The sequence below is a fragment of the Vulpes lagopus genome, chromosome 2, assembly GCF_018345385.1.
Source record: "Vulpes lagopus strain Blue_001 chromosome 2, ASM1834538v1, whole genome shotgun sequence".
Lineage (NCBI taxonomy): Eukaryota > Metazoa > Chordata > Mammalia > Carnivora > Canidae > Vulpes > Vulpes lagopus.
In genome coordinates, this window is record NC_054825.1 from 70189607 (window position 1) to 70199126 (window position 9520).

Below are 9520 nucleotides of genomic sequence, written 5' to 3' on the forward strand. Positions count from 1 at the left end.
AGCGCCGCCTTCAGTCCAGGGCGTGATCCTGGAGAGCCAGGATCGAGTCCCGCGTCGGGCTCCCTGCATGGAGCCTGCTTCTCCCTCTGCCTGTGTCTCTGCCTCTTTCTCTGTGTGTCTCTCATGAATAAATAAAATCTTAAAAAAAAAAAAAAAAAGGAAGTTCATGTCAAGAGAATGTGTCACAGGAGTCAAAATGCCTGGTGTCCTATAAAGGCAGAGGAAAGAAGAGAGATGCCCTTCTCAAAAGTGGAGGATGTGCAGGTGATTTTGCAGTTAATTTAGAGGATGAATCTGCTGATCTGGTTGTTTAGGCCCAATCCTGAGAAGGGCTAAGGAAAACTCTGTCTCAGTCACCTCTTCAAGGCCTCAGAGGTCACCTCTGCTCTCGAATCAATCTCCTTGCGTCAGTTTGATACTAAAGGGGCGGCTAACTCGGGGATCCGACGGGCCCAAGCGACAGCGGACTCTCAACACTCCCAGGCTCTGCTTGACGGCCCCACTCGGGATGAACCCCGCGGATATCCCATACTGGGGGGGGGGGGGGCGGTTACGCTATTCCTCCCTTTACCCAGTCAGCGTACCGCCTGCACACTCCTCGTCCTTGGGTCTCCTCACCGCGCCGCTCCCCCCACAGCTCTCCCTTCGGTCCCCATTTCTTCGGCCCCTCTCATGCTCCCACCCTCACTTTCTTCCCCATTGCTTCCTCTCTCTCATCTCTGATGTTCATATCCCACCGCTTTCCCGTTTCTACCCCCGCCGGGTCCACGCTCTTTTCCGGCTCTCACCCTAGTCTAGGCGCCGGCGGCTCGCCTACCGCCACAGGATTGACGGCTGAGGGGCGGGGCTGCGCGGAGGCCCCGCCCAAGACGCGTGACGTCCCCATTGTCCCGCCCCCTGAAGGCGGAGCCCGAGGGCGATTGGTCCCCACGTGCGCCTCCCAGGCCCGGTAGTTCTTCCCTACCCACCCGGGCAGTGCGGCCCGCTTCCGCCTGTCCCCGGAAGGGCTTCTTTCCGCCTCGAGGTCTGGCGGCCCAGGGGGCTGGTCTCGTTGCTGCTAGGGTCGTGCGCGGTTTAGCTCTACCTCTTCCACCTTTTCAGTCTGTTTGGCGTTTCTAGGATCCGTCCTGTTTTTTATTGCGCCCAGATTTGCTTTAAATAGGCCGAATTAGGAAGCCGGGCCTTCCTCTCCAAAGTTCCTCCTTGTTTATTGTGTGTTGGCCACATTTCTAGAATCCAGCAAACTGATTCGGAGCCATGGACTGAGCTCCATGATAGTACTGATAGTGGCTAATGCTCCAAACTTACTGAGCGACAGCAACTGTTAGAGATGCTTTGCAAAAATTAGCTCATTTCTCTGTAAGGTAGACATATAAATATTATCCTCGTTTTACAAATGAGGAAATTAAGTTACAGAGAAGCTAAGTATCTTCCTCAAGATCAGCTGTAATTGCAGCTCTTAACGGGCAGTTAGATTAGAACCAGGTAGTTGGACTCCACTAAACCAAACCCACTGTAACAACTGCCTTTGGGTCCCTAGGACAAATCCCGCTGCCACTCAAGAAGCAAATTTTTGAGGCTTACCTCTTCTGAGTCAGATTTATAAGACATGGAGGAGGAAGGGTGAGGATGGGAAGGAAAACCAAGAAATTCTTTGATTTGGTGTTATGTTTTCTGAGTTTGGTGAATTGGAGGATAAGATGGATTCATTACGTGTACCTACAGTATATGGATATCCTTCCGAAATCATTCTTTAAACGTGACTTGCTCAAATACTAAGAGGAAAAAACTACTAAATGATCTCTTATTAAAATGGGATGGGATGCCTGGGTGACTCAGCCGTTGAGCGCCTACCTTTGGCCCAGGGTGGGATCCTGGAGTCCTGGGATCGAGTCCTACATCCCTGAGTGGAGCCTGCTTCTCTCTCTGCCTATCTCTCTTTCTCTCATTCTCTCTCACATGAATAAATAAAATCTTTTAAATAAAATAAAATGGGAAAAATCTAGCTCTCTAAAACTAAAGCATAGTATTATGTTTATTTCAAGAGAACGTGTCACATAGGAGTCAGAGTGCCAGGTATCCTGAAAAGGAGCATGGATATTCCTTAGGGGGTTTGCAAATAAATAGTATTTTTGTTTCTCTATTAATATTTAAGGACCTATATAGCAGTTATGCAAATGTAGGGGGAAGGGAAAAAACTTTGCCCATTAAGTATATATGTACCTTTGTTGTTGTTGTTTGTTGTTGTTAGAGATTTTATTTATTTATTCATGAAAGACATAGAGAGAGGCAGAGACATACATAGGCAGAGGGAGAAGCAGGCTTTCTGAGGGGAAGCAATGTGGGACTTGATCCCAGGACCCTGGGATCAGGCCCTGAGTGTGAAGGCAGAGGCTTAACCACTGAGCCACCAGGCATCCCTTATATGTACCTTTCAGATGATAGAGTAGCCACATAAATCTCACTTCACTGTCAAAATTTCCAGAAACAGGGCTTTTCTTCACAAGTTCTATTATTCACCATGCCACGTTACATCATCTAATTTATAGAATGACCAGAAACAAAAATTTTAAATATTTGATATAATATTTATCATTTCAAATATAAGTTCAGGTAAGGTCCATGGACAGTCTCCTATATTACTGTTCAGTAAATTTTCATTATTAAGATACAGTTAACAAGACTAAACATTTTCTAAAAAAGATCTTGGTAAATTGATTGTAGAGAAGGAACTCAGCTAGCTTTGCTAATAAAAAGGTAGTCTGAGTAAGGAATGGTACAGTCTTAGGTACAGTGGTCCACTTAAACACTAAACTCTACTTAAGGACTAGAAAATGATGGTGTCCTTTAGAGAATGCTCTAAATGAAATGAAAAGACAGAGGGAACACAGTGGTTAAATTAATATAGAGCAACAAAATTGTGTCAATATGGGGAAGACTTCAGCAATGGCTAAGTGAGTAAAAAAGGTATCTTTTCCTTTTCTACTTCAGATTACACCAATAAGGAATTCTGGAAGATGTACTAGGAGAATTACTTTCCTGTCTTCTCCCATGCTTCATACTTAACTCTCTGCCCCTGTTGGGAAACTCACTCTTCAGGCTTTGTTGCAATTTAGTTGATGCTTTGCCAACTAATTTCTTTTGTGGGTCTCCATCTTAAAAGTTGAGGTAGGTATCCCCAGGTCTCTCTACTTTTGACGGAGAGAGAATAGAGACTGAGGCTTAATGTTTACTGATGATTGGGTAAAAATTGTTCTGCCTTCAGATTCAGGATGTTAATGGCCTTCATTATGGAACCTTAGGCAAACAGTTAATTCTGGCTCTTAAAAAGCAACTAAGAAACACTCTGCATGTTCATTTGGGCATAATATACCTCAGTAATGTAACTATAATCATGTTGAACAAAATGGTTATTTTTATAGTATTCTTTTGCTACATTTGGCACTAATGATGACACAGAGCCACAATAAGAACAGAAGAATTAAAAAAAAAAAGGCCAGGTAAAGATTATCCAGCTCAGAATTCTAACAATGGACCAAAAAGACTAAACTGGAGAACTAGATTGCCTTCCCTGAAATTAAATTGGAAATTCAATAGGATAGCATCCTATAACTTCCCCAGTATAGAGCCAGGACAATGAACATAATACCTCTAATGTGACTGTCATTTATTTGCTGTTGACTCCCAAATCTACATCTCCAGTTCTGATTTCCTATTCTGAACTCTATAAACTCCAATGGCCTTCTTTATCTCTGCCTGAATGTCCTGGGTGTCCCACAGGTATCTTCCAACCCAGCCTGTCCAAAACTGAATTACTTATCTCCACCCTCACCCACCCCAGAACCATTCTCCTATATTTCAGTGAATGAATAGTAACCCCTTAGTTTCAAGCCAGAACTAGAGAACATTTCAGGTTTTTTCCTCCCCTTACACTACATTCTCATTCATCCAATTAGCGGTCAATCATACTAATTCTACTTGGTTCAGTGTATCAGGCATCTCCATCCTTATAAACAGTTAATACTTGCTGTCTTAGGTCTGGTTCCCTAGAGAGTCCAAAAGAGGATTTTGGGTGCATGTGATCTCTTGAGGGAATGAGTTAAAAAAAAAAAAAAACTTTGAGGGAGAGAAACAGACTAGGGAAAGGAAAGCAACCTGACAAGCATGTAGTCTCAGGTAAAGTCTTGCCTGGCCTGATCCACAGGTAAAGGACTTAAAGCATTAACCACACAGCAGAATTATGCTAGCAGAATTATGCCCCCTTAAGGCACGAGGGCCAATCTCTTCTACTCTTCTAGCAGTCATCAACCAAGGGCAGTTGTTGGCAGAGGGGCATCACAGATTGTTTTCCAGGCATGGTAGCTGCAGTCAGTTGTGGGTGATGCTCTGAAGAAAGGGGCAGCTGTGAGTTATCAGTATCCATAGTCACTGCTGGGAATGGGGACTTCCACTTGGTGAAAGGAGATCTGGGCAGGGCACCACAGTGTCTTCCACACCAGCCCTCATCATCTCTCACTTGAACTACTACAGTAGCCTTCTTGTTGGAATTTCTACTTCTAGACTCGACTATTTTTCATTCACCATCCACACTACAGCCAAGACGATCTTTCCAAAAAGAAAATCTGATCACACAGCTATTCAAAATTATAGAGAAAAAGCGAAACTCATTAACATTTCACATCAACTTTTCATGTTAAAACCTTACATGACCCCTAGCTTTATTTTCTAGAACTCTTCACTTACCTACACTTCATGACTATCTCACACTCATACACACATACACATGCATGACTTACCCATATGCACACATTTACCTTTGCTCTAGAAGTATCAAATGCAAACTTCATACTCTCATGTTGCCATGCTTGTATACTGTGCTTGATCTGCCTAGAAGATCTTTCTGTCCCTGCTGCCACTTACCTACCAGCAAAATTCCTATTCCTTCCCTAGAAGAAAGTATAGCATCACCTATAAAGTTTGCCTTGATTCTTTAGACAGACCCACCCACAGCTCTTATTGTACCAAATTACAGGACATGCCACTTTGTATTGTAATTGTGTATGTAAGCACATGTGCCTCCAGTTAAACAGTGAGCTCTTCCTTTTACTTCTTAGGACTGGCATGGAGCTAAGGCTCAATAAATGTCAGTTGCTGATCTTTCAGGTTTATCATCCCTTGAATAACATGTTCTATTTTTTTAAAAAAGATTTTACGTATTTATTCATGAGAGAGACAGAGACATAGGCAGAGGGAGAAGCAGGCTCCCCGTGGGGAGTCTGATGCAGGATTCCATCCCAGGACGCCTAGATCACGACCTGAGCCACAGGCAACACTCAACCACTGAGCCACCCAGGCATCCCAAAATGTTCCATTAGTTTAACATTCACGGTTTCATGTGATCCTTTCTTCCATGGCCCCAAATCGTCCTCTTAAAGCTGCATGATGTATCGTCTCTCTCTCTCTCTTTTTTTTTTTTTAACACCGTAGAATTTGGTTAAAAAGTCGATGTTCATTCATGATTTTACTAACTTCAATATTATTTTTCCTAAGTCTTTTGCAGTTCTATCTAATATAGTAATTTATATTTGAGCTAAGTAAGCTTTATAAATGGAATAAGAGGGATCCCTGGGTGGCGCAGCGTTTTGGCGCCTGCCTTTGGCCCAGGGCGCGATCCTGGAGACCCGGGATCGAATCCCACGTCGGGCTCCCGGTGCATGGAGCCTGCTTCTCCCTCTGCCTGTGTCTCTGCCTCTCTCTCTCTCTCACTGTGTGCCTATCATAAATAAATAAAATTTAAAAAAAAAAAAATAAAATAAAAAAAAAAAAAATAAAAATGGAATAAGATTTCTACAGATGAGGAATGAGAAGATGTCCTTTGACACTTAAGAAGTACCATGGACAGGGCAGCCCCCGTGGCCCAGCGGTTTGGCGCAGCCTTCAGCCCCGGGGTGTGATCCTAGAGACTGGGGATGGAGTCCTGCGTCAGGCTCCCTGCATGGAGCCTGCTTCTCTCCCTCTCCCTCTGCCTGTGTCTCTGCTTCTCTCTCTCTGTCTGTCATGAATAAATAAATAAAATCTTTAAAAAAATAAAAAATAAATTAAAAAAAGTACCATGGACAAAGGTGGAGGAATGAGAGTATTGGTGAATCAGAGCACTAACTACAGCATCAGGAGGACAGAGGGATGTGGTAGGGAAGAGACTAGAAACCAAGGAGTGTGGAGCCTTGAATGCCTCACTGACTGAGATGCAGGACATAACTTGTGTTGTCAGAGGGTGTGTAAGTCCTGGGTCCTCCATGTCTTAGCTTTTTGATCTTAGGTAAACATCTTTGCCTCTCTAAGCATTACCTTCCTCATTTATAAATTTAGTTGTGAAAACTTAAACAATATATGAAACCTAATTAAAATGTGATGACTGAATGCTAGTGGGGAGATGACTGGCAGAAGGGCAAGGGAGAAAGACCAGTTCCAAAAGAGAGGAAGAGCTAGCTGGGATCTGGAAGGACTCCCCTAGTTGCTGTTGGTGGCCCAGCACAGGCAGATGGAAGCAGGGAATATGGAAATTATGGAAATTATTCCCTGGTCAGACTGAAATACCAAAAAATGACTCATTTTTGAGTCATGCTGTAGACTAAGACCCAGGTATTGCCCAAGCAGAATGGAAAAGGTTTTCCATGTGGACTGAGAAATAGGAAAGAAGAAGGCCTTTCCCAGGTGGGGATTGGTCTGGAGGAGATGACCCAGTGGTTCTGACTCTGAACGTGGCACAGAGTTGCTTGCCTGAGAGTTGACAATACATGCAGATAGTAAAGAAGCAGCATCAACTCTAAGAGCATTCACACCTGCAGTAAGAAATAGCACATTTGGTCTCAGTGGATGGTAGGACTAGAAAGGGAATTAATTCCCAGGTAACTGCATGGCTCAATGCACACCAAGATAAATGAGGAGCTCCTGGGGAACCCACTAACACCTGAAAAACAGAAGGTTCCTCAAAATAAGGCTTTTGAGGGATAACACTTATGTTCGGTCTTCGTGTTTCCAAATAGAGAGACTTAAGCTAGAAAGAAGTTCCCTCCCTCACTACTCTTTGGGTATTTGTATTTGGGATGTGCTGGGCAGAGACTCATGTGAATGGTGACTTTGGGAGAAGGGACAGGGAATATAAGGCTCAGCCTCTAATTTCATCCTCTTTGGAACTCAATCTGATCTCGGGATGCAAATATTTTAGTCTGTATAGTAAAGAGACTGTTCCTGCAGGAAAAAGCCTGAGATTGTCCTCAGCTGCTTGTCCTGGGCAGAAAATTACTATATGTTCTTCAACTTAGCTCTCATTAATTAAAAAATAAAGAAAGAAAGAAGGAGGAAAGAAAAGAAAAAGGCTGACATTTCTTTTATTTTTTTAGATATTTTTGAAATTGATAAATTAACTTTGTTGAAAATAAATTTGATTTGATTTTCAAACTATAAGAATATTTCCCTTCACCTAGATTTCTAATTGTAAACATCATGAAGACAAGTGCTCAGCAGTTTCAAAGATTGTCAATAAATAGTCTGAATCTGGCAATCAGAAGGTGACTGAAGACAGTTGAAAGTACTATTTCAAAAGACCTACTAGAGTTTAAACTGAACATTACATGAAGAAATGAAAACAGTAAACATGACTACTTTTTGATAACATTTGGCAATAAGTAAACAAACAAGGAAAGTAATAGAATATACGTTGAGAAGGGAATAAGATGAAGAGAGGTTTTGTAGGGTTGAGCCAGTGGAGGCAGGCATGGCTCCCAGTGTTGGCAAGTGCCCTCGGCTTCCTGCCCCCAGATCCCTGCTGGGGCATAGCTTGCTTCCTTCCTACTGTCAGGCACAGAATATGACCTGGAAAGGCAGGTCACCCAGGAAAGATCACCCTTACTTCCACTCCAGCCTCTGTGACTTGCAACTTAACCTAGACCACATTGCTTCTTACAAATCATGGCCAGAAGTACAACTGAGGACCCAAAGAGCTGCCAAAGGTCTGCTTCACAGAAACCCTAGCAACAATGATAATGAATTAACATGTTGAATACATAAAGTAGATCTCGACTGTCCTAGGTTTGCAGTCCTCGAAACCTCTCTCTCATGTGGGAGTATTAGGACTCACATTTTACAGATGTGAAAACTGAGGTTAGGAAAGTTCAATTAGTTGTCCAAATCATAGGGTTGGTAGCAGAAAGCTGAGGTTCAAAATTACATATTTCTGATTCCAAAGGCTATACTTCTTCTCCTTGGGTACCTGAGGCCAAAATACAAGCTACAAGCAAAGCTACAAAGCAAACCTAAGGAGAGATCATGAGTAGCCGACATTCACAGAGAGTATTGAGTTATAGGACCAAAGAGAGACAAGTTAGGACCGGATGGGTTTGCCAGATAAAATATAAGATGCCTGGTTAAATTAGAATTTCAGATAAACAGCAAATAAATTATTAGCATAATTACATTCTAAGTATTGCATGTGATATATTTACATACAAAAATTATTTATCTAAAAATCAAAATTTTGTATATTTTTATTTGATCAATCTAGCAACTGTATGGCCAGACATGGAAGGTTCTAAAATATACTAAGGAATTTAGACTTTTTTTCATAGCTAATATGGACCCACTGAGGATTTTGGCACAAGGAAGTGATGTTGGTAAAGTGTATTTAGGACAATGAAATTCTGAAATATAAGACCAGGATGGTGGAGGAAGGAAAGAAAAATGGCAGGATAGTAGCCTGTTAAATATGGACAGATGAAAAATAAGGAAAAATCCAGTATGATAGGTCTTCAGCCTGGATGACTGAAAGAATGATAGTTAGTGATACAAAGAGACATGTCTAGAGGAGGAATTGCTGTGAAAATAAGTAAAAATGGCCTTTGAGGTGATGCTTATATATTTAAGTGGATTTTACAAGGGGATAAGTGATTTATCTTTTTTCCAGCACTTTCTCCGCAGTACTGCAGAGATGGGAGGTTATTCCTCAGCCTCGCAGCCACCCAGCCAGATCAGGAGGACCGAAATATTTGAAGAGACAAAACTGGCACCACCAGCAGATGGCAGTGTGAGGATTTGAAGTCCCAGGCCTCTGGCATTAAGTCTGCGCTTGTGTCCGCTACTCCAGGCTGCCTCTGGTTAGAGATCTAGAAGCAGATCTCCGGGGAAATCATGGTAGAAGCTTTGGATGCTGAGAGTTGGGAGGAAGGAGCTGACGGGGAGGAAGTTTGCTAAGAGGACACGGAGGGCGGGAGAGAACCTGGGGGCATCTTTGGCAGAGAAAACAACATGAGGGAGGGCTAGGAAGCTTGAGTGAGCTTAAGCATTTTGAAAACAGCAGCATAATATGAAGTTCCTAGAAAATAAGGAGCCTAGGATGACGAAAGGACATACAGGAAAGGAATAAAGGTGTCGTGTCCTCTGGGGCCTCCTGTGTCCAGGAGCTCAGAATTTTACTCTAAGCAATGGAGAGTCACTGAGCATCGTAAGCAAGGCCTGCATGACC